This window comes from Monodelphis domestica, chromosome 6 (genome assembly GCF_027887165.1).
Source record: "Monodelphis domestica isolate mMonDom1 chromosome 6, mMonDom1.pri, whole genome shotgun sequence".
In the NCBI taxonomy this organism is placed as follows: Eukaryota; Metazoa; Chordata; class Mammalia; order Didelphimorphia; family Didelphidae; genus Monodelphis; species Monodelphis domestica.
Window position 1 is genome coordinate 108,538,875 of NC_077232.1, and position 25,597 is coordinate 108,564,471.

At 39.6% G+C, this 25,597-nt stretch overlaps 1 long non-coding RNA gene across 1 annotated transcript in view; it reads left to right on the plus strand.

The window, feature by feature from the left end:
• The window catches only part of LOC103095164 (uncharacterized), a 63,472-nt gene extending 43,491 nt beyond the window's left edge, over positions 1 to 19,981 (plus strand). Inside the window, exon 3 of the long non-coding RNA XR_469110.3 lies at positions 16,977 to 19,981. This is a non-coding gene — a long non-coding RNA (uncharacterized LOC103095164). The remainder of the gene's footprint in view (positions 1 to 16,976) is intronic.
• The last annotated feature ends 5,616 nt before the right edge of the window (positions 19,982 to 25,597 follow it).

The window sequence follows — 25,597 nt, forward strand, 5'->3', positions numbered from 1 at the left end:
GCTATAGTGAACTTGACATGTTGAGCTTGACAATTGCTAAGACCCTCCAGATCTTTTTAAAAAAAAACTGTTGTCTAGGTGTGTATCCATCAACTTTGTTTTTAGGTGGTCCTAACTAAACCAGTCCCTGATAACTCAGGTTTGGTACTGGAACAAAATGAATCATGTGTAAGTCATTCAATGGTTATCAAAAAAGATTTAGTTGGAGAATATTCAATGAGTAAAGGCATTGAATGCACCTCAAGTTGATTCAGCTGGGGGAATCTCCACTGCTTGAGTTGCCCATTGTGGTCCACCATTCAAGCACCAGAAGATCCCTGAAGCTTCTTGTGACTGCTTTGTTCTCAGGAGATCAGAAGTGATAAGATATCAACAGCCAAGTCTTTAGTATCCAGAGCCAACCAAATCTCAAGGATGGTTTCCGTCCCAATTAAGGAAGAATGATCTTAGCTTGCATAGATGGAGGGGTTAGGATATTCCTTCTAGCACAAATCTGTACTTTTGAAACCAGGTTGATTTGGGAAACACAAATTTAAAAAATTTACATTTATCCCTAATAAATCTTATGAGACCAGGACCATTTTTCTAGCTAGTCAAGATCTTTTTGGATTCACTGTGTTGGCTGCATCTCCTAGCTTTGGGTCTTCTACACATCTGAGAAGTGTGCCACTCATGGTTTTACTTTATTCATTGAAAACGATGTTAAACTTTTGTAAAAATCCCCTGAGGTTCATGGGGCAAGTCTGCTTATCTTTGTGGAACAGATAAAGAAACAGATTAAGACTTTTTCTTATGGTCATACAGCTTAATGAGTGTCATATTAAGGAATTCAATCAGCACCCATTGATTGAATATCCAAGTCTCCTTACCCTGTAACACTTATATCTAAACTGTAAAAATTAAATTAGTTTCTCTACTAAAAGTAGTATTTTTTTAGAGGTTTATTAAAGATTATTAGAATTAAGAAATAAAGAAATACAAAATAAGAAAAGCACATGTAACCTACTCACTACATTTTGCCTGTCTGGTAGAGAGACACATGTGCTTAGAAGCAGAAGCAGAGAGCACAAGTAGGCAGTACAGTCAGTTTAAATACAATTTTTGTTCTCGGTCCAGGTGGGAATTCAGGTGATATTATAGGGAATTCTGGGAACTGCCAAGGACTTCTGGGGATTGAAGTCTGGGGTTCAAATCTCAATTTTTACAACCCTGAATCACATTACCTCTCTTCCACACATAGGAATATTTGAAGAACCTTGACATGAATAAAGAATTTTCTTGTTTGGACTTTATTTAGGACTAAGGTTCTTAACTTTTTTGGTATGTCTTGGCCCTTCTTGGCAGACTAGTGAAGACTATGGACCTCTGAATAATGTTTTTAAATAAATAAAATTTAATATATGGGATTACAAAGGAAACTAGTTATATTGAAACATATATGTGTGTGTAAACACACACACACACACACACACACACACAGAGTTCACTGGCCTTAAGTTAAGAACCCCTGATCCTCTCCAGCTCTTTCAGTGGCACATCTTCTTTCTTAACTGAGGATGCTTTGGACGTGTAAATTACTTAGTATTTCAACCAGGATGAATCAGTAGGCTTCTGAATGAGAGGACCTGGGCTCCTTACTTGATGTCAGTACACAGCAAATTAATTAATAAATTCATTTCAGTAGTCTCAGTTGTTGTAGACATGATTTTAATGTGCAAGTGGGAGGTATCTTTTCTGATGAGAGTCTTTGAGGCTGCATTTTCTTTTACTAAATCAAATAATTCTTTAAAAACAACAATAAATGAGAGAAACATTGGAATCTTCTATTCTCTATACCTCTCAACCCTGTGGTTATAAAGAGGTACTTGAGTAGGATTTTCATGGACAGAGTGAATGCTAAACTGAGTAGATTCATAATAAACATTTGATGAGTCGAATCAAATTAATTCAGACTCTCTTAATTTGGAATCTAGGCTAGGATACTAGGAAGAAATTAGCAAATCCCTTCCTCAGAAGGAATGCAAAATGAGATTTTAAGAATAACTTTTAAAATACTTGAGAACAGTCTTTTCAAGCAAGCACTGTAGAAGTTTGGAATCCTTTCCACATCATGACTTTTGCCATTACAGTTTTGATATATGGTAGGTCAACATAAGAAATGAAGTGAGAATATTTTCAGAGTTTTGCAGAAGCTACAGATATATACGAAGGCCAGCAGACAACACAGAAAAAAGTTTAGAAACGCAGACATGCATAAAGTCTATGTATTGGATAATATCAACATATTTCATTCATCTTTTAATACCATAAATATATACGATGTAAACACACCAAAAAAGAAAAAATTCAAATTTCTCTGGTACCAAGGGGGGACCAACATTTTTTATATGGATTGTCCAGATTATGGGGGAACTGGAAAAGAATACCTCTATTTATACATAATGGATATATGGATTGAAGCTATAACTAGAAATTTTTTGACCTGTGGCAAACACAGTGAAAGAAATGGATTGTGTTCAACTGTGGTGGAGGTGAAAACTACAACAAACTTTGAGATAGTTGGCTAAGCTTTGTGTTGTCTCAAGGTCATTGTCCTCCCCTTCCCTCTGTCCCCTTCCTATTATTCCCAAGACAACATCACAAGATAGACTACAGGCTAGGGGAGAGAGCTCTGTGCTAATTTTGATCCTGTTCATTAAGAATATTACAAACAATTGAGATTGATTCATTAATGTGTATCTCAAAACACAACATTTTTTAGGCAACACTTCAGAGTCACAAGCCAATGGGGATAGTTCAGAAGTGTAAATGAACTTGCAAAGAGGTCAGAATAAATCAGTAAGCTTTGGAGTCAGAGGATGTGAGTTCAAATCCTATCTATGTTACTACTTCTGTGATCTTGGGCAGGTTATTAACTCTGGCCTTCTCTTCCCTTTTCTGAATATAATCAGGGTGGACTGGTATATTGTGAATTTTAAAACTACTCCACCCTACTCAGACTGTACTTTGGAAGATCTGATTTAGCTATTTCCTGATTAGTAACAATAGAGATACCTAGTTTAACAGAATCGGGTCTTGGGAACTCTACATTGCTCCACCCTATTTAGTTTAACAAGGTCAGAAATGTCTGCACCCATACTTGAGGATTAAGTATCTGAGAAGATGGCCTTCAACAGACATGTGCAGAAACAGCTGACAGACCCCTGGCTGTCCTAAGTCAAGCTAAGCTATCATTGGTACAGATGAGACACAGGAAAGTGACATAAAACCGTCTACATAAGGCATGTCACTTCCTCTCTTCTCTCTCTTTCCCCAGAGAGACGACTCTGGCTGGCAGCATGCTAAGCGTTCCGACATCTTGGCGTGATGGCAGCTATTTGTCTGAGTTTGCCCTTGAGCTGATTCAGGTTCAGGCATCTTGGCTGAGCCCTTTTGGAGTTCAGGCTGATTCCTTCCTCCTTTACTCTCCAAAATCTTACCTTCCTAAAGCCTCTGGTCTTCCTCCTGGCACTAGCCAGGCGGTATAAATCTTACACTCTTTTCCTTCTTCTTAATTTCTTTCCACTATATCAATTAAATCACCATAAATTTCTAGCTGACTTGGTTATATTTTTTATATTTGGGATATCCATGGCGACCAAATAATTAACATAGTTTAGGTCACAAGGCTGAAATTATCCTTTACAATATGAAAGCACAATATTACCTCTAGACTCAAATAGGAAATTCTGGTTGATATTTGAAGCTTTCACAATCAGTTCCTCCTTCTTCCTCTCACCTTTCCAATCTTCCTACATATTACATCTTCATTACCAACTCCCTCCCTGCCACACCATATATTCTATGCTCAAGTAATACTTGCTTCCTTGTTTTATTCTTCAAACAAAAAACTTCATCTCCCACCACCTTCAGACATTCTCCCTCTTCATCTCTGCCTACTGGCTTCCTTCAAGTCCCAGTCAATCCAGGAATCCTTTTCCAATCTCTCTTAATTGTAGTGCCTTCCCTCTGTTAGTTACCTCCAATTTATCCAATATGTAGCTTGTTTGAACATAGTGGTTTGCAAATTATCTCTGTCATTAGACTGGGTGCTCCTTAGGAGTAGGGATTGTCTTTTGCCTGTTTTTTTTTTTTGTATCCCTGGTGTTTAGCTCAGCACTAAGCACACAGGAATTACTTAATGACTGACTACATCTGTCCCTGAAGAGAACCCAGATCCCCTGAGGTCAGGGATTGTTTCATCTTTTCTATGTATCCCCAGCATGAGGACAATGCTTAGTACATAGTGGGCACTTAATAAGTGCTTATGATTGGTATCAATTCCCTTAAGTCCCTCCACTCTGTGTTAAAAAGATCCTTCTTTTAATAAAACCATTGACATCCTTCTGGTTCTTAGAAGTCTCATAAAGCATAAGAAGGTTCTGAAGAGACCTTAGTGACCTAATTAAGGAAGAAAGGAAACAAGCATTTATTAAATATTGAGTGTGTGACAAGAACTGTGCTAAACATTTTTTTATTATTATGCAAAACATACTTCTATATGGGTCATTGTTGTAAGATGTGCTAATAATCACTTTATAGATATCTCATCAAACCTTCACAAAAAGTCTGGAATGGGTGCTATTATGACTCTCCATTTGCATTTAAGGAAACTGAGGCAGATAGAAATTAAATGACTTGTTCAGAGTTACACAGCCACAAAAGCCTGAGCCTGGATTTGAATACAGATCATCTTGACATAAGGTCAAGTCCTCTCTTCCCTAAGTTACCTAACAATTCACTTTATATAGTACTTTAAAGTTTGTAAAGCATTTCCCCCCTAATATCCTTAAGATGGTACTGATATTATTATTAACCCCATCTTACCATGAGGTAACCAGCTTTGAAGAATAATTAATTTATCAGATTATCATGTAGCTAGCAAATGAGGTAGGATTAGAACCTATTTTTTCTGAGTCTAAATCCAGTTCTTTACCCATCATGCAACACTGCCCATCATGATTTCCCTCTTCATTATCTGCCTAGACTTATGTGAAATCTAACTAACCAAACTTCCTAATTCTACTGTTCCCTCCTCTCTAGTTCATTCTTTATGCTTCTGCCAGATCCATCTTTATCTTGCACAAATCTGGTCATGCTGCTCTCTTTCTTAAATTCTGTCATTGGCTCCCTGCTGCCCACTTGATAAAATTCAGTCGTTTAGGCTGGCATTCAATGACCTTCACAATGTCACCACCCTACATAGGCTTCCGGGCTTATTTCACACTTCTCTCATCAATATGCTGCAGCCAAAGTGTATTATTTGCTTTGTCCTATACCCAAAAGCCAATTTACCAAGGGAAAGAATGCTGGACTTGGAGTCAAGAGAACTAAGTTAGAACCCTGCTTTTGATACAAATATGTGATGCCAGTCAAATCTCTTAGCCTTTCAGAGCTTCAGATTCCTTACTCACAAATGTGGAAAATTATACTTGTACCTTCTATATCACAGGGTTGTTGAAAAGAAAGTACTATGTAACACTTAAAGCACTATATAAACAAGAGGTTATTATATGCCCCTTTAGTCTTCCACCTCCTAGCCTTTACTCATTGCTGTTCCCAATGCCTAAAATACCCTCAACCCTATCCCAACTTTTCAAAATATTTGTCAGCCTTTTAAGACTCTTCTCACTGGACAGTTAGGTGGCTCAGTGGCTAGAGATGGGAGGTCCTGGGTTCAAATGTGGCCTCATACACTCATTTCCTAGTTTTGGGATCTTGGACAAGGCACTTAACCCCCATTGCCTAGCCCTCACTATTCTTCTGCCTTGGAACCAATAAAATGGAACATAAAGGTTAAAAAAAAAAACTTCTCAAATGAGCCCATGCCATTTTCCTTTCTTGAACCTCACCTCCCCATCCCACCCCAGGCAGTTATTCTCATTTCCCCTTTCAACCTCAAATAGCACCTTTTCCTCTTTCACATGTGATTATTGTGCATCATTTTGTATTTATAGTTTTTTGTGCATAATATCTGCCTATTAGATGGTGGTCTCTCAGAGCTAAGTTGGCAGATTATCTAAACTGTGCCTCCCTTAGTGCCTGCCTGGCACAGTTGCTTAATAGATATTTTTAAATGCTGAAACTAAGGGGAGAATGAAGAATTAGGTACCCGACTATCACACGACCTAGGGCTCTGAATTGGGGTCTCCTTGTTCCTCACCAGGTATCTCCCCCACCAAAAAACCCCAAAACTTTGCCCCAAGGTCAATGGATTCTGCTTACGTACTCAAAGTGGTTGGTGCCAGATGGAATGGCCTGGGCTTTGGGACCATCTGGCTCTGCTGATGCCCAGACCTCCCCTAAGGAAGCTAGTGAGGAGCTGGAGTTCACTCAGGAGCCCTTAAGGCACAGGGCTCTTTTCCATTCTTTCTTTTGCAAAGGCAGGTTCCAACTAGACTGGCCTTGTGAGTAGGAGGCCACCAAGTGGTGATTGTAAGAGGTTCTTAGGAAGAGCCACTGTCTTGAAACACCTCCTCTTACTGCCCAGAGAAACACAAAATGCCCATCCTGGGGGGCGAGGTCATTCATTCCAGAAGGAGAAGAGACAAGAGGGGAAAGAGAAGGAGAGAGATCCAGCAGCACCTGAATCAATTAGGAAAGGGAAGGGGAAAGAAGAAGAAAGAAGCCGAGGGCGACGAAGGCCAACATCACTTCACAATCTTGTTGGGAGGTGGCCCTACTAACTCGGTTCAGAGAAGTTACAGTTTGAAGAAAGCAGGTAATAGGGTACATTAGAAGGGAAAATGCCTTAGGCTGGTCACTAGACAGAGAAGGAAGAGATTACCCAGATGGGAATTCATAACTTGGAGGTCCATGGGCAGGAATTTCAATAGGAAAAAAAAAATCTTTATTTCTTACTGACTTCTGCCTGAAATGCAGTGTTTCCTTTGATTATTTAATAATATTATTCTGAGAAGGGACCCAAAGCTTTCACCAGATGGACAAAGGGGGGCCATGACATGCACACACAAAAGATTAAGAACCCTGTCTCAAGCCACAGAAAAAATAATTCACAGTTGGGTCTCTTAGAACAACAGTCTCTCCCATTTATAGGATGCTTTACAGTTTCCAAAGCAACTTCCTTTATAGCAATCATGCGAGGTAGATCATGCAAATGTTGTTGTTCAGTTGTTTCTGACTTTTTGTGACCCCATTTGAGTTTTTCTTGGCAAAGCCATTTCCTTCTCCAGCCTAGTTTGCAGATGAGGAAACTGAGGTAAACAGGATTAGATGACTTGCCCAGATAGTATCTGAGGCTGGATTTGATCTCACATCTTCCTGACTCCAGACTCTGGCACTCTATCCATTATACCACCTAACTAACTCTCCTTCCTCTCCCCATGAATGTATTTACTTCCACTTGATAGGTAAGACAGTGAAGGCTCAGGGAGGGGCAGTCAGTGTCAGAGGGAAGACTGGATCCTGGGTCTTCTGACTCCTGGACCAGTTTTCCCACCTTATCAGGCTGCCTAATAACACCTATGGAACTGCCGACATAGGGAAGTCCTATTACTCCAGCAGAGTCTCAAAATGCTTAGGAAATCAAGGCTTGGGAGCCCTCAGCACACCTTTCCCCAACTCAGCTATGCCAAAAAGTGCTGCAGAACCTTTAGCTTCCACCTTGACAGTCACCAGAGACAAACAGAAAGGACCTCGGCTTAATGTCTCATTGGAAGGATATTATGCCGTGTTGGCCTCATCATTCAAAGCAGGAAAGGCCTTTGTCATGGTCAAATGCCTTTAATGTGTTTTGAATGCTACATAAATTCAAACTTGATGGCTCATTTATTTGTTGGATTGAAGTTTTATACAATAAACTAAGCCTTGGTATTTACTAATAACTTGTGCGTTGCCCTTTGTTTGTTTAAAAGGGCCAGCAGGCAGGGAAGTTGAGTGGGTCCCTGGGAGGCTGATGTGCCTGTTTAGATTCTGGTGATTTCAGGGACATCTTCTGGATGGGTCAGATGGGTAATAAGTATATTTGGGGGGCCACGGGGAGCGGGGGGAGGTTTTCGGAAACCAGCCACTTAGAGATGCAGCATAGCTCAGTGAACTATGAATCTGGAATTTTGAGTTATATTGCTGGCTTGGCTAATGACCTTGGACAAATTGTTTCCTCTACCTGTCTCACCAGCTTCATCTCTAAATGAAGCATAGAACAAAATTCTACCGGTCCTTCAAGGCTTAGTTCAATCCCAATGCCTCCTTGAGTTCTCCTTTGCCATCCGGTCCACAGTGCTCTCTTGACCCCAATCATGCTTGATGTCTATACTCTGTTTGGGGAAGGTATTACTTAGTGGTTGGCATTTTTGGTTGTCTTCCCACCCAGATTGTAAACTCTTCCAAGGAAGGGATTTTGCCTTAATTGTACTGTTATCTAGGTTCTTCATAAATCATTTTAATTCAATTGACAACAATTTAATTGATTAACTGAGATGGGTGATCCTGAAGACAGATACTGTAGTAAGTGCTGCACTTTGATTCTCTCTTCACTTACTAAGCTGGGTGACCCTAAACAAGTCACTTCAACTCTCTTAGACTCAGTTTCTTCCTCCGTAAAAGAGATTCTCAGAACAATCCTGGTAGGTAGGTGCTACTCTTAACCCCCCACTCCCCCCCCCCCCGTTTCAGTCAAGGAAACTAAGACATTAAAGTAATTTTCACAGAGTTGAACTCAGGTCTTCCCAAGTCCAGGACCAATTCTTTATCCATTGTATCACACAGCTGCTTGGACCATGGAAAAGCCCTTTCACTTATCTCTCCTTGGCTCCCTGTGTCCTGTGATGATTTTCACAGCCTTGCCACCTAGTTAACAACCCAAAAGCTCCTGTTGGTTCTTTTGGCCCCAGCATCCTGCCTTGACTCCATTTTCTGTTCTCTCTTGCTAGGATACCAAAATGTTTTCAGATTTTCCAAGATAATAATAAAAGGGCTAACTGATCCATAACCACCATAGGCAAAGAAGTAGCATTTACTTTAAGTCTGATACTATAATTCTAGTATACAGATTATGCTGGATTGGTGGTTGTATAAAGACAAAAGTCCTGTATCAAACTAATTCACATTCAGAGATTGAGGAAGAATAAGGAAAAAAAAGTTTATTTAAAGACTAAGTGAAAGACTTCTCACCTCGATTATATTATTCATATATACATAAATATATTTCCTGCAGAAGACCCAGGTTCAAATGTAATCTTTAACTCTTGTGACCCTGGGCCAGTAGTTTAACTTCAATTTGTCCCAATTTCCTCAACTATAAAATGGGGCTAATAACAGTGTCTACTTCACAGGGTTGTTTTTTGAGGATTGAATGAGACTATTAGTAAAAAAGCACTTGACAGAGGGTCTAGCACATAGTTGGTGCTATTGAATGCTCTTCCTTCCCCTTTTCTCCTAGGAAGGGACAAAGCCTGAGGTGTCTGCTGTGTCTGATGATAGATACTAGAGGGTCAACAATTGTACTTTTTGCTAACTATAAAAAGAATCCAGATTTAATTTGCATCATCCAGAAGAATTTGAATTAGGAATACTAATGATAACTATTCTTATAAAGCATTTATTAAGTACCAACTATGTACCAGACACTGTGTTAAGGGTTAATCATTCAAAGAAAGTCTCTGTTCTCTGAGTGCCCACATTCTAACGGGGGAGATATATGAATAACTAGTGAATACAAAATTTGTAGAGTAGATGGGAGATGATCTCAGAGGGAAGGCATCAGTAGTACTTGTGTGTGTGTGTGTGTGTGTGTGTGTGTGTAGGGGGGAGGTGTGATCAGGAAAGGCCACTTTTGGAAGGGGGGGGTTTGAGCTGAATCTTGAAGGAGTCCAGAGAATCTAAGAAGCAGGGCTTAAGAGAAAGCATTCTAGGCATGGAGAATAGACAGTGAAAGGTCACTGAGTAAGAGATGAAATGGTATGTGTGAGGAACAGCAAGTAGGACTGGGTAATTGGATTGTACAGAGTATGCAGAGGAGATTTTGTCTCAAAAACTGAACTTTTCCCAAACTGCTAATGAATAAGCATCCCCAAAGTCAGAAAGGTTAACTCATCTTTCTGGTAGTTTTCTCTCCTCTTTATCCCTGGAAGTAGGCAGGCCCTGGAGGACTCTTCTTCTTCTCCTAAAGTTTCAGTTTAGCTTTTTTTAAAAATTATGATTTGTCAACTGGGACAGAAGAGAGGCTTTTTTTGTGTGTATTTTCTAATAAAATTACAAAAAATTAGGGATAGATAAGACGTTTGAAGGATGACAAGGGAATTCTGCCATCATATTCTCTCTCTCTCTCTCTGTACCACTTTCCTTTCCTCCTTCTATATCTCCCTTTTTCCCTTCCTCCCTCTCCTTTTCCTTCCCTCCTCCTCTTCCTCTTCTCTCTCTTTCCTTATCTCTCTCACTTTCCCTTTCTCCTTCTCTATCTCCCTGCTTCCCTTCCTCCCTCTCTCTTTCCTTCCCTCCTCTTCTTCCTTCTCTCTTTCCTTCTCTCTCTCACTTTCCCTTTTTCCTTCTCTATCTCCCTGCTTTCCTCCTTCCATTTATCTTTCCCTCCCACTTCCTTCTCTCTCTGTGTCTTTGTCTGTCTCTCTCAAAAACACTTTCTTTTCACTTTTTTACTTCAGGGAGCATTTTTGTGAAAAGTAGAAAATTTTGTATCACAAAATATATTTTTAGAATGATGAATAAAGTGCTGAAGATTAAATGCTCGAATAATGCTGCCCAGCCTTTCCTTCTCCAAAATGATTTCCACAAATGATGCACTGGAAAGATACTTTTACATAAAATTGCCTATAGGATTCACTGCTTTCCCAGGAATCAGAAAGTGCACATTTGTAGTATTCCTTACCAAATAGCCCTGATAAAAACCAATTGATTTTGAGACTTTAAGCATAGAAAAAAGTAGTGTGGAAGACTTCACTAGGAAATGGGGAGAATTTTGTTGTTATACCAGTTCCATTACAGTAGATCTAGTGAAACCAAGACAAATAGGTGGTGATAACATGGCAACTGAATTTGATTCTGTTACAAAGCAAGCAGCAGACTTGTCGAAAAGATACTTTCCAACTTTGCAACATCTAAAACATATTCAGGAATATAATCTGGAATTTGGTCAAGCATAAAGGGAAATGGAAAGAGAATTTTGGGACCAAAGTCTTCGTTTTGAATCCATGTGACATTATTTGAGCAAATCACTTTCTCTCTTTGGGCCTCAGTTTATTCATCTGATATTAAGGTTACTTTTATTTCTAATCCCAAGAAATGAATCATATTGGTCAGAGAACTACAATTATGTATCTATGTGATTCATACATCCATAATCATATATCCAGACCAATCTGTGTCAATTCTACAAAAGAGTATCAAGGACTTTTTAAAATTTTTTTCCAATTAACAAACATTTATTTTTATGCCCTCACATTACTTTTCTACATCCTTCCTTGCACTCCTTGTTCCTCTAACACTGAGAAAGGAAAGAACAAAACAAAACAAAATCAAAGGCCTTTGAACAACCAGGCTCCACTAACTTCTGGTCCTGCTCTATCTTCCCAAGCATGTGAATTAAATTAATCTCTCCATAGACATTTAATAATTCAAGAAGTCAGTTAATAGGTGAAAAGGGTTGCCACCAAAGTTTTACTTCATTTCCTCATCCCTCGTGGCATAGAGGTGGCATTAGGTTCTCAGGGCTTATGTCAATGAGGTCATACCAAACAGAGAAGTTCAAATGTGGGTTTAAAGACAAGCCTAGGCTGAAATTGGAGAGACCTGTCACAGGAGAACTGGTAATCAGATAATGACTTTTTGTTATTGTTCATAACTTACAAAGACTTGAGTGCTAGGTTGAGTATCAGGAAGGTCCTAATTAGAATCCTGCTGCCCTAGACACAACACTCACCAAACCACCTCTAAGAGGTTCTCTCTTGGCTTCACATTCCTATCTGTAAAATCAGGATAATAATCCATTGAATTTATCTCATAGGGAAGTTCTGATGAGACTTTAATAAGAATATATTTTAAGCAGTTGATTCACATGCATAGTGCAAGATGGATGACTGTATAAAAATGTATAGTGCTTTTATAAGCTTGAAAATGCTATATATTGATGCAGCAAGGTGCCTCAGTAGATTGAGAATCAGACCTAGAGACAGAAGATCCTGGGTTCAAATCTGTCCCCAAACACTTCCTAACTGTCACTTAACCCCCATTGCCTACCCCTTACCACACTCTTTTGCCTTGGAGATGATACATAGTATTGATTCTAAGATGGATAGTTGGGGTTAAAAAAAAAGAACAAGCCATATAAATGTCAACTATCCATCCATCCATCCATCATTAGAGGCATGTAGCTAGTGTAGGGTATGAAGTGAGGAACAAGCCATTTAACCTTGGTTTACTTCTGGCAACTCTTCCTAGAACTTTACTTTTCTTTGTCTATGACTATAGATAAGAAGGCTCCCTTCCTTCTGCCTCCACTGCCCTGACAACTTGGTAGCAGGGTAAACTTGGAGATATTTAGAGTGATAAACATGTTACATGCCTTCATGGAATATAAGCTCCTTGATGTTAAGAACTGTCTCACTTTTTTATTTCTCTCCTTAGTGCCTAGAACAGTAGCCGTTATATAGGGGCTTTGATGGTAGCTGGGGATAGCTTTGGGACACAGAGTAGTTGACTAATAGGTGAAAACAGGGGTATCACCTAGGGGGTGTTTAATGAATATTGACTGATTAATTGATGGGAAAGAGGAGTGGTCTGGAACAGAGGGGAGTTGGCTACTAGTTAGAAACAAGGGGGGCACAGGTAGTGGTAGAAATGGGTTGGAGGCATGGAATCTGGCTTTGGAGCAATATCAGAAGTGTTTTCATATTCAGGACAAGGGTGGGAATCGAGAAGACTCATGAGGCATTTCCTTAGCTGTGCAGCTAGAATGACCAAGAGGTCAAGACAACTAGTCATTGCTAGCATACTAGCATTATGGAGCATTTTGAGGTATGTATGTGTGTGAACAAGATGCTACTCAACTGAAAGATGGTACAATACTATAAAAACAGTTTCTCTGTCCATAAGACAGGACACATTCTCATCTGGCTGGTGCTTTTAGGGAGGGTCCTTCCAGAAAGCATCAATGTGAACTTGGGGAGGGAATGGTCCAATTCATTTATGAAACTGAGGTCTCTAGTTGAATATATGAAGTATGTGTATACCTAAGAAAGCCACAAAGATGAGGAATGAAGGTCATACGAAATAAATGAAACTGAGGCTATTTTGCTTGAAGAATAATGTAATTGAAGTCCAAGGATATGAAGAAAGATCTTAAGAAGGATGATGATGTACTCTCACAGCCTCTGTTGAGCTGAGAACAACAGGACTAGATGGATGGTTATGCCACTGGAAAAGGCCAGTGAAGGAAGACTTAAGACATAGGACATATTCTCTTCTGGCTGGAGCTTTTAGGAATGGTCCTTCCACAAAGGACCCAATGGAGAGGGAATGACCCAATTCATAGGATTTAACTAGTTGCCAATTATAAATGCAAATCATAGAAATTAATAGTTATAAGGGAATTTAGAAACTATCACATAATTTCATTTTTAGGTGATGTGTCCAACACACATACACACACACCTCTTCTCTGTACCTGGCATTGGGGATACAAAGGAATAAGTGAAAACGATCCTTGACCTTAAGGAGTTTATATCGAATGGTGGTTTGAAGTTGGAGGGCAGGGTAGGTAAAGGAGAAAACAACTTAAGCACATAAAAATAAATGTAAAGTCTGTATAAAATGAATACAAAGTGATTTTTTTATTTTTGGGAGAAAGAAACAGAAAAGATCTTACTAGTCTTCAAGCTGAGCTTTGAATGGAGCTTGAGGCAGAGGTGAGGGGGAAAGGAGAGAGTATGGACACAGAGGAGAAGAGTCTGGGTAAATGCACAGAGCTGGAAGACCAGGGAGTAAAATAGCTTGTGTGCAATGTAGCATGCATCATCAGTTGGGAAGGGCCATTTGGAACCTATTGTTAAGGGTCTTTTTAACACCAAAGAGAAAAGTTTGCATTTTTCCTAGAGGTAATAGGGATCCAGAAGAACTTCTTGAGCAGGATTAGGATTTGTACTTTAGCGATATCTGTTAGCTTTGGAAGATGAGTTCGAAATAGGAAAGACTGCCTGAGAGAGACCAGTTAGAACACTTTTTGGTAGCCCTGGAAGAAAGCAGGATATGAATTAGACAAGGAAGAGAAGGAGATTGATGCAAAAGATCAAAGAAAATAAATGGCTAAGAAATCAAGTCAACCTACTAGATATTTGGTTTATGCAGTAAGAACAGTTAGGTACTCCTTAATTTTCTCATCTGTCCCTCATGCCCCCATACCAGGTTGGATTTAAGCTATTCTTTCTGTGGAAGAAAATCACTTTTTAGTAGGGCTTTTCTCTGTCTCACTATGACTCAATTGATTATGTGTGCTTAGCTTTCTCTTTGATCAGAAGAGTTTTGAAGACCCTTTTATTGGTGTTCTTCTAGAAGAAATTTTAAGATTCTATCTTGGGTCTCACTTTGAGGTTGGAACTCAATGTGTGCTTTTAGCTTAGTTCTTTCCTTGGAAGCTACAAAATCCACATGACCTCTAACTCTGTAGGTTGGCTCCTAGAGCCAAAACACATCTGCCAAGGTTCAATCTTTACCTACATATTGCAAAAGTGCAAATATATGCAGTTAAAGGCTGCATCCACCCTATCCCTTTCATAGAATTTTTCTAAGTAAAAGGCATGCTTGGTCTGATATCATTAATTGGTTTGGCAAAAAAAAAAACACAAAAGGAGAGGGAATTTTATAGGGAGCAATTAGCTTCATAGGAACAATATTGATAAAAGTGTCATAAGCTATAGGGTAATGATTTGCATCAAAGAGGTTAATACCACTAGGACTCAAGAGCAAGCCTGAATAGTTTCAGACCAACCACTTTATGGTGCAAGTGATTGACTTTCTGACAACAAAAGAGACCTAGGATATTAAGGACTAGGAGCAAAGAGTTCCAGATTCCGGTCCTAATTCTATTATTTACAAGCTAGTGGGGATAAGAAGCAATAGAAAAAGTAATATCTCTGGACCCAAAGGACCTAGGTTCAAATCCCCATTCTGTCATTTGCCTTGACAAACAACATTACTTCAGTGGAACACAAGTTTTTTTTTAATCTGTAAAATGAGGGTTTAGTTATATTGCACTTATGACATTGAAGATGATATTGAGCAAAGCAATGCGTTGTTCAGGGTATTCCTGGACTTAGGAAGAGGTAGTAGATGCTAGAATCTCAGACGGAAAGAAATCACCTAATGCAAAAAACAATAACAATAAAATTTCATATATTTTGAGCTAGAAGAGACATAGTCCAACCTTTCTATATAATAGATAGGGGAAATGAGACTTCAGAGAGGTTAAGTCAAATCAACAAATTCTTATTAAGTGCTCACTATGAGTCAGGCACTATACTAAATGCTAGGGCTACAAAGAAAAGCAAAAAACACAAACAAACAAAAATAAAACAATTCCTGTTCTCAAGGAACTCTGACTTTGTAGTATTAGATTCAGTTTGGGGTACCATGACTTAAGAAGGACATCTATAACATTGTTCAGAGGAAGATGACTAGGATGAAAGACTTTGAGTTTTTGTTATATCAGCACTGGTCAAAAGGACTGTTTAACCTTGAGAAAATAAGATTCAATGGAGTTATGGGAGCTGTCCTCTCATGTTTGAGCATTGTTAAGTGGCAGAGGATTCAGACTTCAACTGCTTGACTCAGAGGGGACAAGAGTCAGAAGCTATGGGTAGAAACTGGAAAGAGGTATGATTAGGTTTGGTACTGGGGGATAATTACCTGACAACTAGAGCTTTATCTTAAAGTGGAATAAGCTGCTTTGAGAGGCAGATTTCAATCAGAGAACAGACAACTGCCTTCTTAAAAATTAGGGTGGAAGGGACAGCTGGGTGGCTCAGTGGATTGAGAGTCAGGCCTAGAGATGGGAGGTCCTAGACTAAAATCTGGCCTCAGACACTTCCTGCTGTGTGACCCTGGGCAAGTCACTTAATCCCCATTGCCTAGCCCTTAGCACTCTTCTGCCTTGGAGCCAATACTGGAAGGTAAGGGTTTAAAAAAAAAAATTAGGGTGGGGATTCTATTTCGGTATGCATGGCCATAGATCCTTTCAAATTCCCAAATTCTGTGAGTCTGTGAAGTGACTTGCCAAAATCATACATGGGGGAAATGACAGAGAGAAGATTCAAACAAAAGTCATCAAAGCCTGGATCCTCTCACCATGCTGCTTCCAAATACCAAGTGGTAATTAAGACAGAACCTGAATCCCTTGATCCTTAGTACATAGTACTTGGGTCCAAGTCCTTCCAGGTACCCTGTGGTCAGAATTCAAGGGCTATTGACCTTGTATGGGCAAGAAATTTCATCTTTATTGCCACTAACCTCTAACTGCTAAGGAAAATTAACTTTTTCTCCAGCTATTTAAAACATTATTCTGAGAAAGGGTCCTCAGACTTCACCAGACTGCCAATGAGGACCAAGAGCTAAGAACTGTGTAAGAACTGCTACCCTCTGCTCTGCTACCTCTCCCTTCTAGAGTTCTTTTCATTCCATTCATTCTGACATAGTAGCAGCTGCAAAATAAAAAAAAAATGTCCAAGAGGACTCACCTGGAGAACAAGCTGGCCTCTGGGGGCAAGATTTCCAGAAGAGGGAGTGAAGTGAGGACTAATGCACTCCTAGTCACTCCTCCTGTGGATGGGTCTACAGGCAGCAGTGAAATCCCCCATAATGCTTTTTAGAAGGTGAATTCTGCCGAATCCCTAGATAAAATGTTAATTTATTTTTAACACTGTCTTATGGTTATGATTATGCTTCTGAACGTGACTGTACACTGTTATTCACAGGTGGAAAAAGAAAACTATTCAACCATGACAAAAATATTCAACCCCCAACCTCAAGCAAGCAACCCTCCCTGGCTCCAATTCAGTGAGGCTGACTCAAGTTCCAGCTGTTTCATGGCCATTCCTACCTTAGCAGCCAGCTGTTTTCAGCAGGTTAAAAGCAGTGCCAGCATCATCCCAGAGAATCAAAGCATCACATTTGACAACAGTAAAAGAAATAGAGTTAACTCCTCACATCCCTCACATTGTTCTCTTGGATCCCAGGACTCCTCACTGGGCTGAATAGCTCTGGTTTGCCTAGAACCAGAGGAGACAGAAAGCAGAACACTGTGATTCTTAATCCTCTCTTACTGGTTCACTGTGTAAGCTTTTTAAGCTTCATTCAAGGCCTCCGTGACCTCATCTGTTACCTGAGATCAAACACCTGATGAAAATTACACCTCTGAAGCACTCAGAGCCTAATTGGCCAGTCCCCCAGAAAAATCTGGTTCTCACAGTTACCTTTCAAGTAATTGATGGAAGATACTGAATTCTATTGCTGGTGGAAAGGAAAGGCTCAGAAGTAATTCTCTAAAGAGACTAGCTCCCCAAACGAACAGGGTGTGAGTTAATGTCAACAGTAATTTTCTCGATTACTCTGCAGAATGCAGGGCAGAGACTCTCTTTCTAAGAGACACGGAGGCATTCTTTCAAGAGGCCAGAGAAAAATTGGATTTTCTTAAAGAATGTTCATGGCTACTTTCAGATGAGATTTTTTCAGATCTTCTCTAGCAAATCTCCTAGCAGAATTATTAATATTCCCTCCCGCTGACAGAAATTTGATAATCCTCAAATAAAAACACCCAAATCATAGACGACTGCACACACACACACACACACACAAACACTGTATGGCCTCATAATCCTCAGTCTTAATAAAATCTGCTGGCTTTTGGAATAAAACCTGCAAGTGACAAATAGATCATGGGAAAGCATCAAGAAGCTGCAGATAGAATTTGTCTGTGACCAAACAAGGGAAGTAGAAATTCAAATAAGCCACAGAATTCATCTCTTCATTCCCTTGTGATGAGATTTTCAAATTGGGAAGTAAGGAGGGATTCCTCTTCTCAGCACCACATGACTCTTAAATGTTTCTCCTTCTTGCTCTCTCAATGTTTTTCCTTCCTGTTCTCACACAAGTACTTCTTCCTTTGTTAATATAAATAAAAATACATTCATGTAATCACTCAGAATTACAAAGCACTTTAACCATGTTATCTAGATGAGGCAGCTGAAGAAGCAAGTAGGTGGAATAGTAGAAAGAATGCTGAACTACGCATCAGGAAGACCTGGGTTCATGTCCTGCATTTATTAAGCACTATGTGCCAGGAATTGTGTTAAATATTTTACACTATTGCATTCGATCCTCAAAATAACCCTGAAGGTAGGTGATATTATTATCCTATTTTACTATTGAGGAAACTGAGGCAGATAAGACATCTAGCTGGGAAGTTAATGAGGCCAAATTTAAATTCAGATTTCCCTAACTCCAGCCCTAGAATTCTACCCACTGCACCACCTATCAGTTTTGTACAATGCATTGTATTCATTTTGTGTATATTCTGAAAATACTTATATGTGTATGTATTGTATCCTCCATTAGAATGAAAGATCCTTGAGGACATGGACTATTTCACTTTTGTCTTCTTATCCCCAGCACCCAACACAGTGCTTGGCACACAGTATTCTATTAATACATGCTTGTTGATTGACTGAAAACTGTCTCTCAAAAACCCAGTTGTTAACTGGGACCAAAACTCCTCAGTTGTTTCATTTCTCTATGGTATGATAGAAAGAAGGGTGTATTTGAAACCAAAGGACTTGGATTGCCATCTTGGCTTTGCCACCTATAAAAAAATCACTGAAAATTTAAATTTAAATTAAAAAAAAATTTCAATCAACAACAATCTGCCTTCTCTCTGTTCCACCTCTTCTCAGTCCACCCTCACAAATAGATCATGGGAAAGCGTCAAGGAACTGCAAATAGAATTTGGCTGCAACCAAACAAGAGAAGTATACATTTATATATACACACACATATATAGGTTTCAGACAGAGATAAGTGACTTGCCCACAGTCACATAATTAATAAGTGGCTAAGATGGGATTTGAACTCAGGTCTTCTTGACTCTAAGCCCAGCACTCTATCCACTGTGCTACCTAGTTATCCCAAGGCAAGCAGAAATCCAAATAAGCTGCAGAATTCATTTCCTCATTCCCTTCGTGACAAGAGACCCATCCTCACCACACTGCAAAAGTAAGAAAAATAAAACTCTTGTTACTATGTTCTTCATGTTATGGTCAAGCAAAAGAAATTCTTACAATGGCCATGCCCAAAAAAATGCATCTCATTTTGCAATCTTATCTCATCACCCCTCCTTTAGGAAATAGGCACCGGTCCTTTCTAACTGGGTGACCTCATGAGAGTTTATTTTTCCCTTTGGCCCCCAGTTTCTTCATCTGTGAAATGGGGGGATTAGAGTAAATAGTCTCAGAGATCCCTCTTAGCTCTAAAATCTTTGACTTTCCTAACCCAAGGGTGTGAACTGTCTAACTGGGATCTTATCTCTATAAAATCCCAAAAGAAGATTCACAATTTCCCACAAAGTAAATCTAATTTTGTTTCTGCAGAGCTAACAGCAATAGTTACTTGGGGCATTAATTGTGAACATTAAACTTCAATTTGGCAAATACGTGTTGAGAAATACTTCTGTAGGAGATACTGAAAAAAATAAAATGATGGTCTTGTCTTCATGGAGTTTATAATCTTGCAAAAGAAGGCTGCAGTAGATTTATGCAATACCTTTCTTAAAGGCGCATAACATAATTTACAATTTGACTTTTAAATTTCATAATATTCCTTTCAAGTAGTTAGGAATTTGATATTATTATTTCTATTTCAGAAATGGGCAGACTGGGACAGAGCAGTTAAGTAACTCAATTAAAATCAAAATAATTCAGCAATGAGCCACAAATAACTTCCAAACCAGGGTTCCAGCCCAGTATTTCCAAGTTGGGGAAGCAAGTTAAAAGCTTCTTTAAAAAATAAACCTAGAATAATAAGAAATATTTCTCTGGTTAAAAAACTGTCCTGAACTCCTGGGGAAAGTCCCTTGGAGAAGCAGGTGATAGGTTGAGGATCAAAATGCCTTTCTTTGAGAAAGGAGTGTTATTGAGATCTCTTTAGAATTAAGAGGGGGTGGTCCAGGAGAGAATGGAGTTGCTACTTAATTATTCTAGAATTTTAATCCAAACTGGTCTTTTGCATATTGTGATTTTTCTACTTTGGGATTCCCATAAATATTACCCAGATTTGTCTTGAGGTAGAAATTCAGATCAGAAAGCCTGAGAAACTATTCCAATTTGGCAATCTCTAAGGTAGAAATAGTTGGCTAATAGATTAAGCATGAGTTAATCATGTTTCTGGTAAACTAGCTAACACAGAGAATACAGTGCTTCCTCCAAACAAAATGGAATGGAACAGAAAAACATTTCTTAATCACTTCCTGTGTGCCCCAAACACCATGTGCTAACCACCAGTAATACAAACAGGAAATCCAGGCAATCTCTGCTCTCAAGGAGCTCATAGTCTAATTGGAAGAGATGCCACATAAAGGAGGGCTTCTGTTCAGATTTAGTTGAGAGCAGATGTAAAGGTCAGATAATTCAGAGGTTCTGACAAGCAAAGTAAAAGGGCAGATGGAAAACCCTTGAGGACTTTGGAGAGTAATGGTAGAGCAGAAGGTCTCCAACAAGAATTAAGTTGGTTCAAGTGTCAAAGTGGAGGAGGATTCTGGGATTCTTCCAGCAGAAGTGGGCAAAGGGAAGTCAGAATCCAGTTTAGTAGGCATCCTGTACCTACTGAAAACTCAGCAATGGGAACTGAGTTGAGGACACTGTGAGACATTACCTAAGACTTGACTACTCTGGAGATTAATTTGACATTTCCTCAGAAGTTTATAGAATAATCTGCCCTTTTGTATGTTCCCAGGCATTAAGTCTACTTATCAGTTCTTTGTGTAAGAGTTTCCAGGCTGTGTATCACCCACTTTGGCTTGACATATATTCTCCATCTTTAATTTAGTGTGTTCTGATAGTGCAAGATTTTACATCAGAGAGGGTGAAAATAGAAGAGGAAAAAGCAATGAAGACTACAAAGGAAAAGAAGGAAACCACTAAGTGGAAACTTCTAAACAATGGATTTTTAACTTGGAGATTGCTCCAGCTAGACAAAAGCTCTACAAAGCACAGACAAATCATGCACAGATAGGATAATGCATTATCTGAAGTCAGCATGTTAGGGGAAGAGCACTGAATTTGGAATACTAGCTATATGGTGTTAGGCAATTTATTTAACCTCTCTGAGCCTCAATCTTCTCAACTGTAAAACTGGCATAATCATAGCTATGAAACAAAGTCATATGATAGCTAGAGGAATGACCTCAAAGTCAGGAAGACCTAGGAGAAAGAAAGCCTTGTCTCTGACACACATCTGCTGGAACTCTGGATAAACCACTCAACAGCTCAATGTCTCCAGACAACAATCTGAGATTGTAAATTACAGCCAAATTGCTGATCAGCACTGGTGGAGGGAGTTTAAGGTCTGGACCCAAACTAAAATTCTCTGCTACCTATATCTCACAGGGTTGTTGTGAGGGCATCAAATGAGGCAATATGTGAGAAATGCTTTGCCAGAACTATGGGGGATTATATAAATGTAAAGAAGGATTTGCCACATGGATATTAGTATCCTGGATCATGGACCCATTTTGGTCCATCTTCCATCTAATATTCTACTCCGTTCCCCTTACTTCACTCAAAGCATCATGGGAACAATGATACCTCTTGTCTCTCTCATCATGCCTTTTTTGTACTAGGATTTTGAGCTGGAAGGAAACATTGAGATCACATGCTATGCCCGCTTATCATTGCTGGTAAGGATAGTGAGGCCCATACAAGTTAAGGGAATTACCTAGTCACCCAGGTGGTAGGTAATATGTAGCAGAGCAAAGATTTGAACACAAGTCCTGAGCTCCAACCAAGTCTAGTCGTCTTTCCTCTGTTCCATGCTAATAGTTCAGTTATTTGCCCATTCTGGGTCTTGGTTTCCCTAACTGTAAAATGAAGGGGTTGGAGAAGACAGTGTGTCAGACCTTTTCCTTCCGGCTCTGAGTTCTAGGATCTCGTGAGCCAATGCCTGCTAAATGTTCTTTCTCCAAACTGTATTTTGAGTTTGAGACTGTTGATTACCCCTCCCTGGGAAAAGTTTATTTTGGGGTGGAATGCATCGCCACTTAGGACAGAGGCATAGCATATGCAGAAGTTTAAAATAACCAGAGTAATATGTATGCAACACAATTCCTTTGTTAATTAAAATGCTTGTAAAAAGCAATAAAAGCTTCCCCCCTTCCACCACCAGATTTTTAGCTTTCTTTGGCAAAGTTGCAGCTTTCTGATGATGGGGGATGAGCTACCTCGGACAATGACAAATTAGCCCGGGCTGGTAATGGGCTCCAAGGATGTGAAGCCGCCTCTTCTGTCAAAGCTACCAACTAAATCAGGAATATTAAAAATTAGACAAGAATTAAAATGGAACTAACCAAAGTCTTCCAAGTGTGGAAGTCATTCTCATCTGATTCTCCACGGGGGGAAATAAATGAGATTACGTGATTGTGCAAACTGCAGGGAACTAAAAGATGCTAAGGTCAGGGGAGGAATGTGGAACCTCTGGAATTTCAGGTGGTAAATAGGATTTAGAACTTAGGTTTAATGAAGACAACAATGAAGGGGGGGGGGAATCGCATAATTAACACACACTGTTAACACTTTATTAGTCTCCTGGGGAGAAAGTTATGCTAAAAATAATCAAAACATTTGGATTAAATACCGTTAAAAGGCACTTACAGGTGGCCAAGATGACTTCTTTGTCCATGGCAAAATTAGGTATTTTCTTCAGTTTTCCTTCATTATCCCTAGCACACTTTGCAATACAGAATGGATAGGTTCCCTAGGAGGGAGTCATTAAGGGCACACTTCAAATTATAATATGGGAAAGAGAGTTTAAGTCAGAGATTCTCGCTCAACCTAACTTGACTCTAAAGTCTTAAATGTCTCCTCTGTTTCACAAACCAAACCTTCACTGGTTCTAAGAAAGAACCAGCGAGTACAAAACACCTAAGAGGTAACACCAAGGTCCAGTCCCAAGTAAAATGATTTTTTTTCAGTCCTCTTTTCAGTCCTCCTTGGGGTCCATTCTCAGGCACCTTCATTTGAATCCATGTTCCTGCTATTGCTTTCACAGGCTGATCAAAACAATGGTTCCTATAGTCTCACTATTGCCTCTCTTATTCTAGAATTTAGAGTTGGGAAGAAACTTAGATATTTACCCCATAGTCTTATTTTTATGGGTAAATACACTGAGGCCCAGAAAAATTAATGGATTTGTTCAACATCACAAAGGAGGGAACAAGTAGCAGAATTGGCATTCAAATCCAGGTTCTCTGATTCTTAATCTAGTTCATTATGCTAATAAACATAATTAGTAATTATGTTAAAAGTACTTTACAAATTTTTATTAGAATTAGACAGCTTCTTCTGTTCCCAAGGAAAATATACATTCTAGAGATCATACATCCTGCTTTGTTGCCCAATCTAGGAGAATGGTTTTAATAAATTATTTAAGTTCTTTTTGGGGCCACTTTTCCCATATGTAAAGTCAGACAGATTAATCCTTGCCTTATCTACCTCACAGTATTTTTCTAAGACAAAATTAACCATAATATATAATTATAACTGCAGAAGGTCATATAGCTAGTAAGTGTTTCTGTTAGGACTGGAGTTCAAGATTTGTGACTACAAAGCCATACATTCTTTCATTGACTACAGACCACTTCTCTAATTGAATCACCTAACAAGTATATAAACATTTTATAAAACATTAAATAGTTTTATTTACATTTACAAAATACATTTAAATAGTTAAATTTAAATATAAAACATTAAAAGTACTCTGCAAATTTTTATTTTAAAGCAGCACTCCCTCTGGGTTCACTTTCCCAACTCACATTGCAACCAAGACTATTGCTACCTCTGCTTTTAGGGAACCTCACCAGCTCCTAATATTATAGCTTATGAGCCCTCACTGGTGTGTTTCACGTAACAATTGGTCAGTAGACTCAGTTCTTAACAAAGGCATTTACAAAAAATAGTACTTGCAAAGCATTTCCCCTAAAGACCTGGTGCTAATTCTCTTACAAAGACTCATAGAGTTCAAGGGAATGAGTGAACACAAACTTAAAGGGGGAATGGTGATGAGACATGGCTAAGGTAACTCACAACTCTGAACCAAGAGGACTTTAATGTCCTTTCTTTCTCTAAATGTCTTCATGAAGTGGGGCAGCGTCAAGATGGCAGCTTAGCAAGCAGCAAAGGTTCAGACCTCGTGGAAGACCCTTCCTTACCAATACAGACTGAATGCTCCTAGGGCACCAAAATTCAATCTGAACAACAGGACAGAAGCGGGGAACCCTCCTTCTGGACTCAAATCAAAAGATACACCCCCCAAAAGCCAAAATCCGAGAATACTCAGGGCTAACGGGAAGGCAGAGCGAAGGTCCCAGGACCCCTCCCCCACAACCCAGAGGGCTGAGCCCCCAGCAGCAGCAGGAACCTCTGAGCGGGCAAAGGTGCTGGTTTGCAGGGTCTACCTTGTGAGCAGCGGAGTGCCGGGCTTGGATCATCCAGCTTGGACAGCGGGGAGGAAGCCAGGGAGAAACGGGAGGTGGCTGGGTCCCTAGATCCGGCTCCAGTCTCACCCTTGCCTCGGGCACATCCAGACCAATCCAGTTGAACTAATCCCATCAGAACTCCTCAGAGTTTAGGGAGGTAGGCAAAGGCACTTGCGGACAGTGGAGAAGCAGCTGGAGAGAACTGGAGAGAGCCCAGCCTTCCAGGAGTCTTCAGAGCCTCAGTGCTTCATACCACATACAGCCCAACCCAATTGAACTCAATCCAATCAAAAGCCTCCAGAGGACAGGGAAGCTAACATTCCACCCCTAGAGACTGTACCAAGAGATCTGACAAAGCTCCAAGAGGGGAGACTGAAAGCCCCAAAACCAAAACAAAATGAGAGGAGCAAGAGCACAGCCAAATATGGGGAGCAAAGAAGGGATAAACTCGAGCAAACAACAGAGAAAGAAGAAAGAAATTACAATAGACAGCTTCTGCACAGGTAATGAGCAAAGAGCGAATGAAACAGAGGGGGAGGACCCAGCAAAGGAAAAATCAGAAATCCCAGTGAATTGGATACAGGCTTTGGAAGAACTTAAAATGCAATTCAAAACACAATTAAGAGAGGCTGAAGACATGGGAAAAGAACTTAAAAACTAAGATAAGTCATCTGGAAACAGAAAATAGTGTCTTGAAAGCCAAAATCAACCAGCTGGAAAATGAGGCAAAGGAGATGAAAGATGAGGTGAAGAAGATGAAAGATGACCTCCAAAGAAAATCCAACCAAAAGGAAAAGGACAACCAAAAAACTAAGGATGAAATCCAGTCTTTAAGATCCAGAATACAACAACTTGAAT